The sequence below is a fragment of the Rhea pennata genome, chromosome 16, assembly GCF_028389875.1.
Source record: "Rhea pennata isolate bPtePen1 chromosome 16, bPtePen1.pri, whole genome shotgun sequence".
Taxonomy (NCBI): domain Eukaryota; kingdom Metazoa; phylum Chordata; class Aves; order Rheiformes; family Rheidae; genus Rhea; species Rhea pennata.
The window spans coordinates 14,693,841-14,716,340 of NC_084678.1; the positions used below are offsets into that span (position 1 = coordinate 14,693,841).

The 22,500-nt window shown below is 43.5% G+C and overlaps 1 protein-coding gene across 3 annotated transcripts in view; it reads left to right on the forward strand.

Annotated features, from left to right (window-relative positions):
• The first annotated feature begins 10,605 nt into the window (after positions 1-10,605).
• OSBPL2 (oxysterol binding protein like 2) overlaps positions 10,606-22,500 on the forward strand; it is a 37,475-nt gene continuing 25,580 nt past the window's right edge. The window contains exons 1-2 of one of the 3 annotated variants that reach the window (XM_062589255.1): positions 10,606-10,697; positions 11,553-11,651. The gene's annotated coding sequence lies outside the window, so the exon portion shown is untranslated. Of the gene's footprint in view, positions 10,698-11,077; positions 11,134-11,552; positions 11,652-22,500 lie in introns of those variants that run through there. The other 2 variants (XM_062589256.1, XM_062589257.1) reach the window with 2 other exon arrangements.

Sequence of the window (22,500 nt, forward strand, 5' to 3'; positions counted from 1 at the left end):
GGAAAAACATTTCATTGCAACACTGGTGTGTCTATGGCATTATCTGCAGGGCGAGCAGACCAAATAAGCCTGCCTTGCGGGGACCAGGCAGAGATTGTCTTCTCCAGGCAGCGGGGCACAGCTGAAGAAGACAGAGAGGCAGGACATAAATCGCAGGAGCCCGCACGCTGCAATCTGCGGCACGGCAACCTCCGTTGCGGAGCTGTTGTACCTCCAGCAGGCCGGCTCCACTTTGCTGACACTGCTCATCATTTGATGGAGGCAGAGTCCCACATCCCAAAGATCCCTAGGATCTCAAAGCTCCCAAAGCTCTTTGCAATTGGAGACTGATTTTCCAAAGCGTCTGCTCAAAGCTTTACACTCTCCCTGCAGCACGGCTGACAGGGAGGAAGGAAGGTGGCAGCACGGTGGCTACCAGAAAGCCATTTCTGAAATGTGCCTCCTAGCCCCATCCTGTGTGCGGTCATTGCACGCTGACGTACAGATGCAATCCTGGGCTTGCACAACCACAGTGGCTGCATGTACAGCAGAGATGTGGGAACAGATTTCTCCTCCCCGGAGGCCGTGCAAGCAGCTGTCCCACCTGCTCAGCAGCTGTGCTGGTATTGGCCCAATTTCCTGGCAGATCACCCCAAACAGTGAAGGTACCATGAAGCTCCACAGCGACCCAGCGCCTTGCACTGATGCCTGCAGCATCGAGGCGAGGCCACAGCAGCAAGGTAAAACCCTTGGGAGCTGCCGCAGAGCAGTCGGAGCCCCGTGGCCCATGTGCACCGCAGCTTCGGGCACACAACATTCAGCATTGTGCACCACATCACATGAACACCGGCCTGAAGAGTAGATATTCCAGCAAAAAAGGAGACCAGGAAGAAAAGAAATCTGCCTTTGGGTTCTGAGTCATTGCTTTGCACTCAGGATTTGGTCCAGTATGTGTCCCAAATAATTATTAAGCAAGTTCTGATAGAATTTTTATTTACCCAGCCTCAAAAGGGAAGAGAAGAATCATTAATAGTTGATTAGATCAAAAAAGCATAATTTATTTTTTAGTAAGTGCTTTAGAGGAAAGATCAATGGCTTGAGGTTGATTGATAGGAACTGTTTGCAAAGACCTTAGATCTAATTGCACTGGGGCAATCACACTGACTTTTCTTTGACTAATCCTCGACATCATCCCTCTTGTGCAGATGGGGGAGGTACTAGAAAATAGCAATGCTTTGCATTGGAGAGTTGCTGAGCAACTGCCCCATATTATTTTGGAGTTGTCCCTGAGTACAGCATCCTTTTTCTTTGATCTTCAGGTAATTTCTGTTGCTGCTACTTCTCACAAAAAAAAAAAAAAAAAAAGGAAAGAAAAAAAAAGAAAAGAAAAAAAGAAAAAAAAGAGAAAGACAACATTTTAAAAGAATTGCACCTCCATTTGCCACAATCTTTTTTTCAAGAATAGCTGAAGCCTGATGACACCAGGGAAATCAGTGCATTTCACTGCAGAGGGAAGGAAATTAAGGTCCATCTGCTCTGCCAGCGCTGTTTGGGGAGGGATATGGGGAACCTGGGCTCCTATGGAGAGTTAGCCACAGTTTCTGTACGTGGTCCAAACACGATACTCAAATGCACAATAACGGTGCTTAGCTCTTGCCACTGAGCTGCCAAACAGCTGATTTTGGGGCTGGCCAGCAAGGCAGCGGAGCTGGACTAGCCCTCCCATTTTGGCAGCGTTTGATTAAGAAACAGGATGGGGCGATTTGTCCAGGGAAGACAGTGCTAGAGCCAGGATTTCCCCTGCAAAACATCGAGTCCCCACAATACAAAAAGCCCAGAGAAGAAAACAGCTCATGAATGTAAATGCCATTTGCAAATACGAGTCAGGAGCATTTTTTCTTTAGACATCAGAGTTGTACAAAAGCTGTCAGCCACACGCACGAAAACCAGAATGATACAGCAAAGATTAGCACAGCCACCACTGGAGGAGACGCACCAGCTCCCGGCCCAGGTTACGTCCCAGCTGGAGGAGGGTGTCAAGGGAAACGAGCAATTTCACCATTTCCCCTCCGTCTCAGGGCAACCGCATTGGGCAATCACTTACCACGGCCCCAGTTGCAGAACCACGAGCAGAGGAAAAACTTCCTTTTTGCTCTGCTTTCCCAGTGGTGGGTGGCAGAAAGCAGCTGGTTTGTCTTGCTGGTACTGGGGCAGACACCACACGGATGTCTGAAAAATGCCTCCTTGAAACTTTTAACACAAATCAACTCTAAACGCAAAAGAATGAGGCAAATTCCACTTCTACGTCTAGTGAAAATCAGAGCTTGAAAAGCCTAAAAATAGACTTTTCTTGCCTGGGGAATTCCAGCCTAGTCTTGTAACTTGTGGTGCTAGAGATTATTGCATTCATAATTTAAGTGTTGGATGGGTATAAAATTACTCGTGTGGGAGTTATTCAATTTCTGGTAAGAACATTTATGTTAAATAGTGGCTGCACATGCAAAAGGTAGGAAAAAGCCTTTCCACTTCTGCTTGCCCGAAGCAGGAAGCACATGTGCAGCCTTACAGGGCACATTGCTGGGAGCAGATAAGTCTTTTTTCCTGCTGAGAACCTAACCAAGTTGACCGTGGCTGGAAGGGCACTTGCATCTCCCCTGACACAGGGCATCGGGCACTGCTGATCTGAGCAAACGTTTGCAGCTATTGCGTTCTGCCGCCACAGCTCCCACGCGGGGCGGGTTTTGGGAACGCGCTTCCCGGGCTCCCGTTGCTGCAGATGAAGCTTCTTCCGCCGTCAGCTGCCCAGCGTCGGCCGTGCTCGCGCAGCGCCATCCGCTCCGGCACCGCGCTGGCGGGTCAACATTACTAGGGCACTTGCTTGCCAGGCTTCCTGGGGTTTTGGCATTTTTATTTCTTCTTAACGGAGTTTTAATTCAGATGGAATTCAGACAGCACAATGAACGACATCCCAGTCAATGGGATGTTTCTCGCGAGTCGTGTCCGCTCAGGCGTTACCCCACCAGTGAGCCAAGCTGGACGTGGGCCGATGAGGAGAAGCCCTTAATGCGGGAAAATGGGGGTAGAGCACCTGCGAGGCTGGGAGCTTGGAGACCATCCCTCCGCATGAGAACAGGGAAGAGGAGGCCATCCCTTTGCAGGAAAACGGGGACGAGGAGACCATGCCTCTTGCATGAAAACCAGGACGAGGAGACCACGTCTTTTGCATGAAAACGGGGATGAGGAGACCATGTCTTTTGCATGAAAATGGGGACGAGGAGACCATCCCTCTGCATGGAAACGGTGACGAGGATGGATTTGCTTGTTCTTTCGTTGGCAGGGGCTGAGAACTGCAAATGTAGCTGAGGTGCCCGGATCACAGGACACTGCCAATTTGGCACTTAGCGCCGTTAAGGTAACAAACCTCGTTCTTCCTCAGTGCCCAGCCTGAGCCTGATCTTACTTTTCAATTACCAAATACACATATGGAGCAATCAAAATGATTTACAGTGCTTTAATACCTACAGTAATACTGTCCTGGCCTCTGCAATAGTCTTTTCTTCGCTGCTGAGAGCCAGTCTTCCATCTAATAACTTGTTCTCTCCCATTTTCTGAAAGGGCTCCCTTAGACAAAAATAATGCTGGACATGTAGGACATCATTGTGAATATCAATGAAGGTTTTTCTTTTTCTTTCTGCTCTTGGTTCCTTCTCTGGGCTAAAAGTAAATGCAGTCGACTGGAGCTGACTCCCGAGGGGGGAGGCACGCCGGTTTGCCCGTGGTCGGGGATCGCTCCCCTGGCAGGCTTCAGACCCGGAGCCAAGCTTCCCAGCTCAGACGGGGACAGGATTTGATTTTATTGTTCAGGCTCAAGTATTCTGTCTATTTTATTGCCTTTGCGGAGTTTTGTGATAAGACTCTTTTAAAACTTTTTTCTCTGAACCAACCTGCAGGACCAGCATCGTTTGTTTCTGGAAGTTTTAGATAATTTTCTCACAGCAACATGACATTAATCTGTATCTTATTTTTGATGGATGTGTGTGAATTAGCTGTTGCTAATAAATTAGTTGCCTAGGGACTAGTGATCAGCATTTTGTTGCACTCAGCCCAGGAGACTGTCCCAGCAAGTAATATATTCATATAAATATTTGTTTGGATCAAAGATGGATCAGAGATGCAGTTTTCCAAAGCTAAAGAAAATCACAAGCCAGATTGCTTTGAAACAGCCTGCAGTGTATGAGTAAATACGCTTACTGGCTGCTATACCCAGGTCCTGCTGCAGGTGTTACAGGCCAGTACCCTGCCGCAAGCAGTAGTGTTAAAATCCAGGGATTTTTAGCAGAAGTGCAGAGCTGAGCTGGCCGGAGCCTGTCCCCAGCTCTGTGCTGCCTGAGCTCCCTGCTGCACCGGGAGGAGGTGGCAGCCCCGGCGCCGGGGCCGTTGTCCCCGTCCCCTGTGGCCCTGCGGTGGCACCCAGAGGTGTCCTCAGAAATGCATGGAAAACGCACAGAAATGGTTCGCATGTGCCAGAGGAAATGCTTCTCTGCTGCTCCATCCGCAAAGCAGACAAAACAGAGACGGAGCTGGTGCCGTGGTTGGGGAAACACGGTGCTACTGAATTAACATAGCTAATTCAGTAAATCACTTAAATTAATGAAATTAATTTACCTAGCAATGGCAACACATCCATATTACTTGGGCAGCAGGAATACGTTCGACTTTCTGACTTAGCAGGGTGACTATCCCCTGGACAATGTCCCTTACGGCAGGGGCTGGGAAGAGCATCCCTTCTTCCCGTCCTGCGCACACTGTGTGTGACAGCAAGGTCCTGGAGCCAGAGACATGTTAACAAGGGAGCACTCAGACAGGTTAACTCTCACCCACGTCAACAAGTCTGATTAGCTTCTCTCGACTTAAATTTCCAGCAGGAAAGCATCGTATGATCTGCTGACCTAATCTCTGATGTAAGCACCGCCATCCACAGACAGAAATTGGGCTCGAAGCGTACGAGGGTAACTTGCCAGGCTGCTGCACATGTGGTTAAAACCCAGACACGGTAACTAATCCTAAACAAGACACTCCTGTGGCCAGGTTTGGCAGATAAACCTCTATTAGGATGTAAAGTGTCATTGATTGCTGACGGCAGCACGACGGCTCATGGGCACCGGGAAAATAAAGCATCTTGGGATTTGCTGCCGGAATGGCACCGGCTAACGTGTGCTGGTGCCCAGCTCTCCACCAGGAGCGGGTTTCCCAATGTCGGGGCTCTGGGATCCCTTTACAGCGCTTCCCGAGCCCTGCACAAATGTCTGGGGGATTAAAGTTGAGAGTCAAAACTCATCTGTCCCAACATACCCTGCTACGGAGGTGCAAGGAAACCACAGTCTTGCCTCCCAGGGAAGGTGAGATGGGACGTGGATCTGACCTCCTTTCGCTCCTGTCTCCAGGCAGAGCACAGCCCCCCGTTCATCTCTGAGCGACGCCCGGAGCCGGCGCTTCCAGTGCCAAAACTCACATCCGGAATTAGAAGAATTCAAGTTTCATCAGAGAGCAATGTTTGGGAGAAAACATGCTTTTTAAGGCTCTTTCTCGCTTCCTCTGGAAAGCCCCTTGTCTGTTCAGGGTCCAGCTTTTACACTTTTGTAACTCTATGTTGATTTTCAAAACTTTATTTTATCCTGCAGAGAATAGCTCGGACCCTGAGCTGCCGGGAATGTGTGCAGCTCCGAGTGAAATTATCAGTGGAGCGGGGATAGAGCCTGTTGTGCATTTCCTTCCACATGCCATTGCTAAGAGCGTGCTTATTCAGCCTTTTAACAGAGTAGAGTGCTTATTTCCACTTACCAGCTTTTCCCTTATTATTTATGGATTCCTCTTTCTCTTGAATTGCTTTTCTTCAAGATTCTGGTTAAAATTAATGTGCTTTCAGTGTTACCATGTTCTTCACTAAAGCCTTATCAGTATTACTATTGTCTGATTTTGAATGTGTTTGTTATATTCAATAGATTGATATGATATGTAATTTATTCACTCAGTCTTCCTTTTTTTAGAGCCAGGAGCTCAGAATATGGTTATACAGGGAACAGAATTTTGAATGTATATCTTGCAAGTCAGGACAGGCTATAATAGGAAATCTTTATTATTCAGATTGTGTGGGTGTGGAGGGAAGAAAGCACCATGCAGAATACTGAAACTCAGATAAAATATTGGCGTCAGGCAAACATTTGGGTGTTCCACACTTTGCACAGCGGCGCCCAGCTTGCTTTCAGCTGAACGCAGCCTCTTCCGACTTGGGAAGCGGGAGAGCCCTCAACTGCAAGCTCTTTGAGGCAGAAAGTTTCTTTTTATTCCATGTTTGCACAGCCTCCAGCACGGCGTGACACTAATACTGCCCAGGCGTGCAGTATTGCTGTCAGAATAACCATGATTAATGTTTAACAAGAAAACTGCACCGCTCCGTAGACCAGGTCATGCAAAACGCAGTATCTGCCCGTGGCAGGAGGCAGAGCGAGGTGTCTGGGTTGGCGTCTGCCCCGGCCGAGCAAGTACCGGTTCCCCGGCCGAAAGCACGGCCGACGCGTGTTAGCCAGGCACGGGCGGCTGCTCCTCACCTTCGCCAGCTCCTGCACCTGTGCCGGACGGCAAACCCAAACCTGCCGCTGCCCTGACCCGCTTCCCTCCGAGTGCACCGAGCATCACGCGGCTCCATGGATTTTGAGAGAGAATATTTAAATCAGCCGTTTACAGGGCTGATCTGCCCAGCTTGATATTTTGGGATAGCGATGGAGCTTTTAATTTACGCCCTGCCTCAATCCAAATTAACTTTCAAGCATAGGCAAGCCCCAGACTCTAAGGTGATGCTGCTTGCATGTGAGCGCTCCCGCTCCTGTTTACATAGTCCATGCGTGGCACGAGGCTGATGCTGTGTCTTTGAAAGTTTCTCTAATATGAAGGGGAAACACAAGATTTGTCTGGGGATTTCCTACATGCTGGGGTGGCGCTGGCGAAGCTGTGCATGGGGAAGGGCTGCTCTGCTCTGCAGGTGTGACAGTGTGCAGATGTGGAGGTATGTATGTGCAGGTGTGGAGGTATGCAGCTGTGCAGCTGTGCAGTGTGTGGGTACAGACGCTGCGACTCCAGGCAGGAGATGCTGCAGCACTTGCTAAATAAATGTTTTTGGTTTTGCAGCTCCCTGGCTGGGAGTAGTCATTGGAAAAGAGCACCCAGTGGCGGAGGTTAGCACTTGCCCACACTTGTTGCGGTTGGAGTGGCTGCCTCGGTAGATTGGCTTATTTGGAGGAGGAGAGAAGAGAGGCATTTGTCTTTGCTCCCATACAACTGGTGAAAATTGATCAGTGTTTTTGCTGTAACAGGCTGCGTTTTGAGGGATTCTCTCTGGATCACAGGATTCAATGTGTTTTGTTTCTCCTTTTTGCCCTTCCTTATTCTGTTGCAATTCAGGTTTTCTAAATCTGCTCCAGTGACAATGTTTTCTTGGAACAGTTCTTTAAGCAGATTGCATTGCTCCACAGTACCTGAATAGTTGGCTTCATTATAGGCCAGGTTGATAGTTACACCTATGCATGAGACAGTTGCTCAATACTTTCCACTGTAAAACCCCATTTTAATTACTTCTAACATTGCAAAACTTTCGGCAGCGAGGCAAAATTTTCCATGCCATCTCCTGTTAAAGGCATCTACTCACTCCCCTCACTGCCAACACGAGAGGGAGACAAATGAAGATCTAGATTCTTGTCTCGGTCCAATGTTTGTTTTTTGTTATTCTAGTAGAATAGCCTGAATATTTAACAAAGGAAGAACTTTTCAATTAGCCCTGTGTTTGTAAAGCATGGGAGAAAGATTTTTGTGGCAGCTGCAGGACGTGTATGCCTTCAATTAAGATCTGAAAAAGCTGCAAATTGAGTATTCCTTGGCCATATTGCCAGTTTAGGCAAATTTCTCTTTCTGTGAGCCATTCCGAGAACTCGTCCGTATCAGCTGCTTAATCACGAGTGAGGCCTGTTCAGGCTTATTTGTGCGCAATACTTTATGTTGCCGAACACAGATTCAGAAATAATTTAAACTTATGCTCAGTTTCTCTGTGTGGGCCTTTGCATACAAGCTGCAATAGGAATATTTATGTGCTTACTACTAAGCTTATAGGCTCATGCGTCACTGAATCAGGACTTACTGAAGAAAACAATCCTCCTTCTGTGCAAATCAGGAAAATCTTAAAACCAGTTTGGGAATGATACAAACTATCTTCTCCTCCCAAAGACTTTCAGTCTTAAAAAATGAGTCCAACAACCTGTCCTCTAATTTACCCTGCGTGAATGCAGGGGTGAAACAACACGTGGGTGCAGGACCAGTAGCAAGACTGGATCCAGGGAGACCAACAGATCTCCCCAGAGCCAGCAGGGCCCCTCCACAACGCGCGTGAGAAATTCCCCGCGGACACCTTATTTAAAAGGGTACGTTTGCTCCCGAGCGAGGAGCGTGATCGCTGCTAGTTCACGTCTCCCGTGCGAGCGGCTGACGGCCACGAGCCGTCGGCCCGTTTTGGGGGGAGCGACGCCCCGGCATCGCCGGCCCACGCGAGGCCCTTGAGGGCGCCCGGAGGGAGGCTCGGGCAGATCGTCCTCGCGGCCCCGCAGAGCGGCTCTTCCCCCCCGTGTTGGCCTCGCAGCCGTCCCCGGGTTAAAAAGCTTTTGTAACCCGCTCTGATGGAAAAGTTTGGTGCTGTGGAATTAATGTGCTAATTCCCGCGTTTGCTTTGCGCTGAGACGTGTGCGGCAGGACGTGAAAAAGTCTTCTCGTTCTGCGTGGAGGGGAGCGGCAGGTGAGGATCACTCTGGGGACGAATACCTCCGTGACTCGTCCCCCTCCTTCGCGCCCTGCAGCTCCTCGTTCAGTCTCCAGCTTGCTGGTCCCCGGCGGATCCTGTCCGCTCTCGTGCGAGTCCTTCCTGAGCCTCCCTGGGCAAATACAGCAAGGGCTCGTTTGCTCTTGCGATACGCAGCGTACCTCATCCTGACTTGTCGGGTTTCTAGCTCCTCCGGACGGGTGCTTGCTATCTCTGTTGTGTATCTCATGAGGTTATCTTGCTCTGTTCCCACTTGGTTGCAATCTGTTTAGTTAATTTAGTTTTTTTTTTTTTTTTTTTTTTTTTTTTTTTTTTTTTCATTTTAAAGTCCTGGTTGCTGGGTCAGTGAGATTTCATTTGATTTAGCTTTCAGGTACAAAAAGGGATGGAAAGAGAAGACATCTAGGAGGAAAAGAGTTTCAAGTCTTTGATTGTAGGGGAAAAAAATTCAGTGCGTGTGAAGGAAAAGCACCTTGCAGACTCAGACAGCAGAAAGTAAATAAAATAAAAAGACCAGAACAGGTGTTACCTACGATAACTGTTATGAGTCAGGGCTGTGCTAACGTCCTGAGTCACAGTTTTGATGCTTGCATTAACATCTACAGATCCTTTCAATTGCTTCAGCACGCAGTTACTCTGCAGTAAACGGGGCTATTGCGACCTTGCAGCAAGTTAATTGCTGTGTATGAACAAGCGCAAGCTCAGGGCAAGTGACACAAAAGTGCCTGCCAGCATTTAACTCATGAGCTACCAACCCATGGTTTTGTTGGCTATTTCTCTGGGATTTTGCTCCACAGCCAGCTCAGAGCAGTAGAATCGACTGCAGCTGCAATGCTGGATGTACAGAAATCCTTGCCACGCCAGTGCAGTCCAATGCCACGTCATGCCTGCCAGTAGAGGCTGCCAGGCTCACTGGAGGCTCCTCAGAGCTGCTCTGCTGGCATGCTGCCCGCATGGCATGCACCAAGCTGGTGGTCCACCGTGGTGCAGGCTGGATACACGGCATGGATGCAGCTACGCCAGCCAGCGGGACGGACTCCCGGAGACCCTGACGAGGATGTGGGGGAACAAGCAAGAGACCTGAACATCCAGATGTTACATCCATAGCCTGCCAGTGACACATGCTATACTCTACAAGCAACTTGCCTCAAACTTGGCTAGAATATTAAAAAAAATACAAAAATGCCTCATTCCTATCACACCATAGCAAAGCATAAGGCATATATAAACCTCCAAGGTGACCCTGGTGTACCAGGACATGCCTGCCGTGAGGTAACACACCCCACATCCCACAGGTCGCACATGTGCTCAAAGAACGCAGCGTCTTTGCTTTGACAGGCCAATAGGCGACCTTAGTCTCCAAAGGTTATGGTGAGACAAGCTCCCTCCCGAGGTGGATGCCAACACATGTACCAGGCAAAGCAGACGCTGCCGGTGCACGGTGCAGCCCAGAGCCGTGTTCCTGCGGGACGAGGCTTCTCTGCCCCCTCCAAGGCGGCCCCGGGGGAGGCGCGCGTCAGCCGCCCCCGCCCGGGGGCTCCTGGTCCCCGCCTTCATCTGCATAAACACGCCCCCGGGGGAGGCCATTGGCCGGCGCTCTCTCCGGCGGTGGCGCGGCCGTGGGGCTGTGGGGCGGGGCGCCTCTTTAGCATTCTCCCCGCCTCGGAGAGGGCGGGCGGCGGCGCTGGTTGGTCGCTCTGGGAAGGGGCGGGGCGCAGCGGCGCTCTGCGATTGGCGGCGCGGCGCGTCACTCCGCCGCCGCGAGGGCCGCACTTCCGCCTCGGTGTCAGCGGCGCCGGGCTGGGGGGGGGTGTATTGCTGCGGCGGCGGCGGGGCCGTCGCAGGAGCGCGGTGTCAGGTAACTGCCGGCCGCGGGCGCGGCGGGAGGCCCGGCCCGGCCCTGCGGAGCCGGTGTCTCCGGGGCAGGGTGCGTGTGTGGGGTCTTGGCTCCCCCCACCTGCCGCAGCGGCGCCCCCCGGCCGCGGGGAGGGCGGGAGCGCCTCCCCCGGCCCCGCCCGGGCGCCCTCCCCCACGCGCGGTGGCCGTTAACGGCCGTTAACGGCTCCCCGTTAGCCGCTGCCCACCCCGGCGCTCCGGGGAGCGCGTCGCGCCCGGGCGAGGGCGGCTCCGCCGGCCGGACTCGCTCCTTTGGGGGTGTCCCGCCCGTGCGGCCGAGGGCGGGCGGGCGGCGGCGAGCGGCGCGGCCGGGGCGGGTGGCGGCGGCGGCGGCTGTTTTCTCAGGGCTCCGTGGTGCCAAGGCCTGTACAGCTGAGTAAACAACATGTTGTTTTGAAGTTACGCTCCCCCACTTTATTTATTTATTTATTAAAGCGAGGGTGGCAGAGCTCGAATGCTCCCAACTCTGCGGGCCTGCGCAGTAAAGCCCTTCTGTCAGCTGCGAGGCGCCTGCCGGGCCGGGAGGACGGTGGAGCGGCCAGAAGGACGATTCCGCCGCGGGCCCGGCTTGTGAGGCCGCTGGGCTCTGTGGTTCCCAGCGCAGGGAGTTTATCTACTGGTTGCTTTTGGAACCGGGTAGTTTAGAGAAGAGGTCTGTAACCGCTGGTTCCCAAGGTGGATGTGTTGAGCTCAGCTCCAGCGTGATACAGGAGCCTCAAGGGGCTTCTTAGGTCACAGCTAAGGCACAGGAGTTTTTTCAGTTTTTTTTTTTTTTTGGTTTGTTTTTCAGTTACCCACTCAAATGTTTCTCTTACAGAACTCGTGAAAGGCAGACAAGCAAGATGGGAAAAATAACAGGAAAAAGGCCCTTTTTTTTAAAATAATATGCCACCAGAACTTCTGCATGGTAACAAAGGTATAAATTATGTTGCCATTTATTTAATTTGGATATTAAGCTTGTTTGTGCTATCTGTACGTTTTGACTCGGGACTACCCTAGGAAAGGGTTTGTTATTCTAAAACACTTACTGACACAGACTGGAAAGATGTGAGCCCAAAAGCACTTTCTGTTTATTTTTGTCTGCCATGGGCTTGCGTTTCCCCTCAGAAATACCCACAGAAGTGTGTTTAATGCGAGCACCTATTACTTTCATTCACTACCAGTTTTCTCAGTTGAAATACATAGTCTTCATTCATGATTTTAATAAGCAAAAGTGAAAAAGAGAAGCAGAGCTGCAGTGTAGATTAGCATTACTATATCACTAGTCTCATAGTGTTTTCTTCAAGCTTATCATGTAGGTAAGAAAAAAATGAATTCATCTTTTTAATTTCAACTTTTCCTTTGAAAGTTCAGTAATGCCACATTCGTGTTGGCATATGGGGGCAATCAAATGTATATTGTCTTACAGACTTTATACTAGTATACTGTGGGACTTATACAACCTGAGGGCAATTTCTGGAAGTGACTTGGGCAACCTCCAAACGTAAAGCACTATACTGTGGCATGGAAGTAGGAGAACTGGCTAAACTAGCATGGAAGCACAAGAAATTCCAAGCAGTGATTTTTTTTTCCCCCTGGTATGTTTTTACTTGGTGTAAACATAGCTTTTTCTTAAAATAAATTTCGAGTTATGCAAGTGACCTTATACTAATATAATGAAACCTTTTTAATTGTTGCCTCTTTGGGTTCCCAAAGTAAAATTAAACTAGGAGCTTACAGCAATTGCTAGTTAGATGAAGGTGTTCTGAATACAAAGCAGGTGGTAATTCTGAAGAGACTGATCTACTTTCTTTTGACCATGGGATAGAGAGTTGAGGGTAAGATCAGGAATGATTCTTAGTATTGTTTTCTTTCAAGAGCACCTCATAATAAACTTACAACTTCAAGGAGTGCTGAAAAGAAAACACTGAGACATCTACTGTCCAGAAATAACTATGCAGCTTTTCAAAAAACTAGCTCTTTGGCCAGGCCTGTATAATATTATAAACAGAAAGTTGAAGATGGAAAATGATGATAACAGACACTGTGCTTGGAAGTAGTTGAAGTCTAGATAGGTCAAAATGAAGGTTTTGGTTGATGTGATGCTGAAAATAAGAAAACAGGCTGGTGTAAGTAATTATGTTTGGTAATATCTATGTAAATGCATTTGTTTTGGTAACTGTGATCATTGGGGGCAGTTTTCACTGTTAGGTGCTTTCTTTAAATGAATTTCAAAAGTGTTACTGCTTTTGGTGGTAGGTTCTTGTTTAAGCTGACAGGTCTTATGATTGAAACTGTTACTTCTTTCAGTCCTCTTATGAATTCTGCTGTGTGAATTTCACACTTGCTGACCTAGAACAAAGGTGAAAGGCTTAGCTTTCTGTTATTTTAGTGTTGGTTGAAAAACATACCAATCAGGCTTTTTTGCTTTGATAACTCCATAGTTTTAAGAAACAGTCTGTAGTGCCAGTCAGATGATTTTTGCTTGGAAGCAAGCTTCACATCCAAGTACTCTGAATCTTTAAGCAGATAATTCATTAGCTTTGGCATTTGAAATAACTTGTTTTTGAACAATGCAATGTTACATCATACTACCTGATAACTAGAACCTCTGTTTCCAAGTTGACTCTTTTCTTGTCCTTCACTCAATGCTGATTTTGCCATCTGAGTCATGAAGATAATCGCTGAACAGGAATGACTGTCCTTGACAATTATGTGATGTTTTAAAATGCTGTTTAATCTGTTCTTTTAAAAATAACATGTTTGTTTCTTGTATGTTTCTTCCAAAATGAACAAAATCGGACCTGCAAAAGATAGGCTTTACACATGAAGTTCTGAACATCTTGACTATTTTTGCCAAGTCTGAACAAGTAAATGGTATGCTTGTCACACGGGCATCTTCATCTAGGTGAATGAAATGGGAAATCAGAGCCATGGAAAAGTTGGCCATCCTTTATCTGCCACTTTGGTAGATATGGGACTTTGATGTGTTTCTTGATGCAGAAAATCTAGGTTGAATATTGTAATCATTTATTTCTTTTTTATATTTTATGCAGTAGACCACTATAGAGCTTGAAATTAAAAAATACATCATCTCAAGCCTCTAATTCTTAACTTACTGTGCCAAAGAAGGTGTGATGACATAATTAAATGCTTAATTTGTATTCTAAAAGGCTCATAATAGAAAGCTATGTGAAAACAAAAAGTACTTAGTATGTGTCAGTTGTGACTTACTATTAGTTGCAGATATACTCTGAAAATATATTGTTGATCCAGTACAGAAGAATTTTCAGGATCAATAGCATATAGGAATAGACTAAGCTTGCTTTAATTCTGTTTTTATACTGTTATAAAATTTTTTTTTGATCTAGACAGATCCTTCAGATTATTTTGGTATATTTTATTTTGCATATGATTTAATCATCTAGTACCACCAAGAAAATTAAGATGACTTTTCAAAAATTCCATTGACAGAATTTTTGGGGCCAGATTTTTAGTGAATCACAGCTGCCCTTTGTTCAGAGGATGCAGGAGGGTAGATAGCAGCCTCTTCTTGCAGTTGTTTATAAATCTGGCAGAGTAGATGCAAAAGGTGAAATGTGCCTGCAGCTGTGGAAGTACATCTGGACTTTTTTAGTATTGGCCACTTAGTTCTGTGGTGCAAAACTTACACTGGATGTTGCACTGGGCCCATAATGTCTATACTTGGTATTAGGTTCATTGGCAGCCTTAGTTGGTGAGATTCCTATTTGAGTTCATGTCCTTTGCTGCATTGTTATTGTTAGAGGTTTAGATGAGATAGGAATTGTGGCTGTTGGTATGCTGTGGACTTTTGAGGTATTACAAAGGAGTTTGCCTGCTCATGAAATTTTGTCAAGAAATGCATTTTCATGAATTGATAATTTAATAATATTTTACTAATGTTGTTTGAACTCTTCTGAGTCATTTTTTTAGGGCCTCCAAAAGAATCTGTTAATATAGCTCATTGGGTTTTGGTACTAGTGATAGTTCAAAAGTAGTTACAATACAGGAACTTTTAAGATGGTAAACCACTGAAATCTAGGTATCTCTGTGGTTCCCACACATTTCTCTCACTTCAGACCTAACCAGTTCAGGCCATTGAAGTGGCAGAGGCCAATGTAGACTATACTTCCTGCAGTATGTTGGTGCAATCGAGCAAAAACTACAGTCCTTTTAATAATTCTGAATTAGAAGATGTTAATTCTACTGAGAAGTTAGCTCCTCAGCTTATGGTTAGTTTGGCAGCATGTTTGTTTATGAGACAAAAGATTTCTCAGTTGGAAGAATATAAATTCTTCTGCATGCATGTGTTGTTTTAGTCTTTACCAGAAAGAAAAACCCTATTAAACAGCTGTTTAATATTAAAACAAAAAACATTACCTATATTTAGAGCTGCAGATAACTAATTTTTATTTATATGGTCTTATTTTGTCCTAAACATAATTTTAGGTGCTTTGCAACCTTCTTATAATCAGAGCGGATAAATATTAGGAAGCAGGTAGCTAGGTGGAATCTTTATTGATAAACTGAGCAGTGGATAAGATAGTTTCCTGGCTTGAAGTACAATTCTGTCTTTTTTTTTTTTTTTTTTTTTTAATTCTTGACAACAGCAAGCACAGTAAGAATTCTTATCCTGGTATCATAAGATATCTGTTACGAGTGTAGCTTTAAAGGAAATCCATAGCAGAAACTCTGACTTTATAAAAGCTATTTTAATTTTGGAGTCTAATCTTAAAACTCTTAATAGTCTGCTAGCTTCAAATGAAGTTCTGTAAGCTGTTTGCATGAGCTAGTGCTGCAGGATTTGAGTGTGTTAGGAACTGGTAATGGAAATAAAAAATAGAATTGGTTATTCGTTTATTGGTTAGAGTAACCTAGTACTTTGCAGTAGGTTAGTTAGCTGTTATAGTCCTTGTGTCTTTTTTTTTGCCATATGATTATCATAAAGGTCAAGGATCTCCATGAAAATGATTTATAAGATACTTTGTACAGAATAAATGTAAAAAATGTACCAGCAAAGAAAGAATGGATGCACAGAAACAAATGTTCAAAAGTTCCTATGAGTAGGAAAATCAGTGAACTGAACCTGTAAGTATTTGCGCTGTTTTAATTTTTTTTCCAGTGATGTTGTATGCCATAATTATCTTCACATTCTCAGATTTCAGTGATCAAATTGTTTACATTATATTTACATGATGATGAAAAATATTAAAGGATACTTAATTGTATCTTCAAAGTACCTTTTGGTTCAAAGATAAATGTTCATGGATGGTTAATTATATATCTACTGACAATTGTGTCCAAAGCTACTGTGCTTGGAGCTATTGATTACTTCTCACCTTGCCCTCTTAGAAATAAAGTAAAACAAATGTTTAGGAAATTAGTAAGAAGCAACTAGTTTTACAAGGCGATACTGATTTACTGTTTTTTTTAACGGAGTGACTAGAAATGAACTGGTACATCAGTCAAGATCACATGTGGTGTTATGCATCATGGATATAGAAGGCTTGTAAAAAAAAAAGTGATCTTTTACAATTGTGGACAATGAAAGGCTATATAGTTTAAATAATAGTGTACCAGATACACTCAAGTAGGAAATTTTCTCAAATATTGATGTAGTATTAAAAAGTTGGAGAACAATTGTGGAATTCTGTGGGAATTTCAATGAAGTGTTTTGCAGCAGAAAATACTAATTTGATGGAATCAAGTTTCCTCACTATTTTTATTAGGTTTGGTAACAGTTCTGCAAGTCAGCATTCTTGTCCGTAGAATAGAATTTGTGGCCAGAGTGAAACTGGGAAAAGCTGTCAGTTTTGTATGTGGTTAATAACTATACTGCTAAGAGTATTTTCAGTGCAGGTTCATCAATACAAGTTTCCTGTTCAATAAATCTTGCTTCTGACTGAAGAGTCTTGTGATGGGGCATACTCAGGATATGGGAGAGTTGTTAGAGTTTGTTCTGATGCAGAAAGAAACAAATTTTGTAGGCTTAACTCCATAACAAACCAGAATCCTGACATCTCAGGTGGCCTTAATCTTATGAAGTGTCATCAAAAGTCTGTAGGCCTGAGAAAACAAAATATGATACCGTCTACCATTAGATCTATTTGGTTGGTGTATTCACAGTTAAACTTTGTGCAGTTTACTGCCACTATTGTTTAAAGTACTTTAAAAATAAGTTCAGCTAAGCTATCAGCCTCATATGCTTCATTTCTAGAGTACTCAAAACTGGCCTGAGTGCATTTAATTGTAACTCCTGGCTACATAAAGCTTTATAACAGCCTTCAAAGAAATTAAAAGGTGATGGTGGGCCAAGATTGCAGCTTATCCTCATCACTAAACCTTTCTATGCTCTGTTTAACAGGCTTAGAGAAGGAAGTTGCACTTTTACTGTGGATGTTGAGTGAGTTTAATCTTGGCAGAAGAAGTTATTATATTAAGACTTTGGAATAAGAAGCACATCTAACTGGGCAAATAAAATTCCCTTCTGGATGCTGCTGTCTGTGTAGCTGTTCTCTAGTTGAAGAGATTTTAAGTGTGTAATAATTATAGCAGGTATCTAACTTGCCAAATAAAAATGGTTTCTTGGTAAAATTTTATAGATGTTTTAGATCCAGTGCTGTTGGTAGCCTAATTTTACAAGTCAATTAGGATTCATCCTTGCTGAAGCTTTCATTCAGAGATGAAACACTGCAATTTGATGCTTTGAGGAGATTTATATGAAGAAAAAAACACATGAATATTTATCTTCTAGTTCAAGCTATTTATTTCTGTCCCTTGAAGTACTTCTGCTATGTTAAATTCAGCTGACAACTCAAGGAAAGGATGGGATTGGCTCCCATTCCACTAGTCATGCTGTAGGACTATTGTTTTTTAGTTCTTATATTTTTAGTGCCAATATGAAGGCGCTATGTATTTACTTTTCTACTGGCTCTGTTTGACTCTCCTCCTCTGGACAAAAGTTGTCCTGGACCCAAGATAGCAAACTAATGAAAATGTTGCTCTTTATTAACATAGGTTGCTAGATGAATTAAAGAGGCCATGAATAGATTTTCCTTTGCATCAAGCTAATTTTAAATTCTGTCCAAACTATTAAATTGAACTTGTCTCTTTTCAACCTATTAAAGAAAAATGAAATTCCGAAAATTGAACGTCTTTTCAGAGCTTATGTGATTTTACCCCTTCTCTTCCTCCCATGTGGCAATAATTGTGCAGTATTTTAATCATGTGAGATTTGACAGAAATTTTTCATTAGTTATTTTGATGAGAACCTCACTTGACTATCATTTTTTTTCCTTTCATCTCTTCTTTTTTTCTTACTTTCAAGTATTCTCTCGAGTTATCAAAGTTACTTTGTTACTTTGTTTTAAAGTTTGCTGTGGAAGTACAGGTCCAGCAAAACCTCTCTAGGCATGTGAAAAAGTTAATAAAAATGCTAATTCATTAATTCTTTGGCAGCAACTTAATTCCACCATATCCAGTATATCCATTAATTGGATATACTGCTAGTTACGATGGAGAACTCTTTATTTCTGTACTTGTAAAACTGAGCATATTGAGTGAAAAATCAGGATTTGTAAAGGTATAGAAATGTTGTCAGCAAAACATTTACTTTCCAAAATTGCTGCGTGATACTAAATTGCAAGTTTGGATCCAGAGGTAAAAGACGCTGCAGATGTAGTCAGTCAGCCAGATTTCAAAAATGATCTTGGTGAACTGCATTCCATTCAGATCAGTTACTCTAGCTATAATGCTTGCCTTTCTGTAGAAATGTAAATATTTCTTCAAGGGAGAATAGTTTCTTTTGGTTAACCTAACTGGGTCTTTTTGTTGAAGATTAATATATAAGAACAAGTTAGTAGGGAGCAGCTAGTTACGTTAAATTAACTAAGCCATGGTAATTGCTTGTTTAAACTCTTGCATGTTGCTATGAGCAGGCTTTAGTGCCTTTTTTGGTGTATAAATGATGAGAATGTCAGGATTGTAGCAACACAGGCATAAGTTTTTTTCTTCTGTTTAGGAATGAAATTTGAGCATATGATGTAAGGAACTTCAGGAATTACTATCCTAGGTAGATAAATGGCATAGCAAACTTCAGCTTCTAGTACTTGGCAGAGCTATAAGCAAATAAAATGGCGTTATGGACAACTGTTACAGATAATATCACCAGCCTCATGTAGTTGTGTAGAATATAGGAACCAGAAAAGGACCTTTCTCATCTCATCAGGCAGTGGATCTCCATACCTTTGGTTTCAGAGAAAAAACAATATAGGATTGAATAGGACTTCCCTCTAAAAGTGTGTATGTGTTCTCATATATAGGCTTGTATGCATGCTGCAGAATGCATTGAGCAGATCAGATACTTTATTTAAAAAAAAAAAAGTGATTTGGAGTCTTGTACTGTTGTTGTCCTAGTTTAAAAATGAATGTATGTGAGGGGAAATGGTAATAGATCAGAAATGTGCAAAATCCGTGACTGATGGGATTGATAGGAGAAGAGCCTGGTGCTGTATCTTTGGAAAGCTGTTCTTTGTACCTTCTGCTGCTGGGGCCGATGGGTCTGTTCAGCACCCTCTGATTTGTTCAGAGTTAAGATTTTGAAAGCAAAGTATTATCGGAAGCCAGATCACCTGATACGTGTTACTGTCAAGTTACCAGTTCAGTGCAATACTTGACAGAACAGTTTGTTTGACATTATTCATAACCAGCTGATTGACAGGTACAGTAAAACTTTCTTCTGTCATTATGGAAGCTTAGCTGTCACTGTAGTGAAAGTGATAGGAATACTTTAATTTTCTGGTTAGCCCTAGCCTCCTGCTCATGTGCTGCATAAAGGCTGCAAAGCACATCATTGAGGGAAGCATATTTTCCTCTGAGTGACTGACTCTCTTAGGATCTGTTTTAGTGTCAGCAGTGCTTGTTGGGACCATTAGTGTGTCATGCATGTTTAGGAACAGCTGTTGCTCGGTTATTTCTTGTCATTCATGACAGTTGTATTTCTGTATGTCAACCTTAGTAACTTCCTCTCTGCTAAATGTATTGCAAGCAGTATTCTGAACTTGGTGCAGGTGTTTTCTCTTATTTCTGCAGTGTTTAATGCAGCTGTAGGCTTTGTTTTGTCTCTGTGTTGTCTGTAAAAGTACTTTCATTTTTATGCATTCCTCCTCCTTCCGCTCTCTCCCCTTTTCTTCCCCTTCCCCTTCCCTCCTCCCCAAAGGCAAATGGGCTACTAGTCAAATTTTCAAGTAGTTTTACACAACTTTTTCTTTCTTCTTGGAAGAGAGTAAGGCCCTGATCTTGGTTTTCTGTTTTTATCTATCAACTTTTACATTACCTTCCTGGTACAGCTCAGTTTCTTTCTGTGGTAAATTTAAGGCACTTGCATTCTTAGACAAAGCATAATGTTATCAAACTGCAGTGCAGTTCTAGGATCCCAGTCTATGACTTGTTCCAGTGGCAAATGTGAATGAAGTCAGTGAGCATCCATGGAGGCTTTCAACTTGCCTATAAAAAACAAAGGCCTTTTTCATAGTGAAGATAGAACACACAGTTTATTGCATGTAAAAAAAAAAATAGACTGAATCCTGTTTCTGCAGCGTAATGACTGTTCTTACACTCTAATGATAGCAAATTTTCATGTCTTTCTAAGGTTTTGCTTCCAGTAATAAGATCAGATTTTTTTTTAAATTGCATTTTCAATAAAAAAATAGCTTTAGCTTTTATTTTGTAAACTTCTGCAATTACCTTTTAGATTGTCTATCACTTATATCTTTCAAAAAAAAAAAAAAAAAAAAACACTGCTGATGGTAAATTGAGTGCTGCTGTGCCTTGGCAAAACATCCTAATGCCCTTTAAGAGGAGGACTGTCCATGGTTATCAGTCATGCAGAAATGTGAGAATTCAAAGGAGTTTTAATATGTTGAATTACTTGCTTGGGACCAACCTGGAATTCTTATATCAGTGTTGGTATTAGCATTTCTAAGCTGTGTTATAGGACAGCGTAGTATCTTGTTTAACCTGTTGGTGGATGGTTTTACAACGTCACTAAAGCGAAAGGCTTATTTGAGAGGAACCACAACGGTAGTCCTTTGATTAGAAGCTATGAGAAGCTCTTGCGAATTTTTGGCTTCTCATGCTATGCTTAGCTTAACTCTTGCTAGTCTGGTTTTATATATTTTAGATATTTACATGCAAATAGGTAAAATGACTAGAAAAACTTGCTTCTACCAAAATAATTTCTTCTTAAAGATTTGCTTCAGGAAATAATGTCGAACTGTCTTCTGTTAATTGCTTTGCACCCACTTCAAATGTAATTGCAAAGAGTAGAATTGTTTCTAGACAAGTTCCTGACAACTTAGTGCAGAGGATTTCTTGGAGCCAGATAGAAGATAAGTTTACAGTTCAGATTTACTAACCCAGTAATAAAGTTGTAGTGTTGTGAATCGGTATGATAGCTTTATTTGCTTTATCTATTTTTCAGTTTGATCTTTAAAAATATTATCTCTCCTGAGGGGAAATCGGTCTGTTAAAAACAAAAATAAATGTGGCAGTTTTTATGTGTGTACACAAAACACAAATAAAAATTGGTATATACCAATCTGTGGCCTTAAAATATAAGGAAACAGATGAGCTTTGTGATTTGTCTTATAAACCATGAAACTAGATAACACAATGATAGGTTTGCTGATTTGTACTTACAGTACAGATTCCAGTGTTTAATTTGTTGGTAGTGAATTATGGCTATAAAGTTCATTAAATAGGCATTTAGAACACCATAATTCATTCGACTGTTTTTTTGAGATGGAGTGTAATATCCTGTTTAGTTGATCCAGAAATCTGCGGTAGCTACTACTTTTGAACCAGTTATTGGTTAAGAGGGTTTCTGTCTTTCTCTGGTTTTGTAGCAGCTTGATTCCTCGTGCCCTGAACTGCCTGTATTGTTTTGAAGTGAAGCTGCTACTCCTTTGCCTTCTGCAAGCAGAACCTCTGCAGATGATCTTTCACTGAAAGTCTTCAAGTTTATGTGCTTCTGACTTCTTAGTATTTTGAGCTGTTGCATCCTTCCCTAGGACAATGATACTTTGACATATCTGAATCAGAAACTTGTTGCTGATAAGCAATAAAGTTGAAGGTTGCTTAAAGGTCTATCACTGGAGAAAAGGACAGGGAAAAAGAGGAGAAAACTGTCATTCAGCTGAGCGATTGCAGCAGGAGTGTAGTAACAGTCACAAGAAACAGCTGCATGTTGCTTTGCCCTTCGAGGCCTTGTAAGTAAAAAATTACTGAAGATTTTGTGGAAACTCAGGTGCTAACCATGGTGCACAGATGCAAAATCCTATGATGGCAAGCAAAATAGGGAGTTCCTGAGGGAAAAGTTCTGAGAGAGCAAGTAACAAACTGAAATACCTGGCCTTGACAGACATACTGAATGTAGTGTTTGCCTTGAGGTGTTAATAGATAAGCTATTTTAGCTCTTCCTTCTGAATGAAGAATTGGAAGGATTGTATTGGTATGAGGTATTAAAATAGTGGGCTTTTTTTTTTTTTTTTTTTTCTGGGGCAATGAGGTAAGAAGACTTGAAATACAGGGGGAATCATGCAATTTGATTTCTTGCAGAGAGGAAGAGGAGGAATTGGCTTCAAGTGTGGAAAGCTGAGACTAGGAATAGAGTGCACTTCTGTCTTTGTTTCTCTTAATTGGAATGGAAATGTGCAAGTTACAATTACTCTGGAAAAATTCTACTGTCACAAAAGCAGTGGGATCAT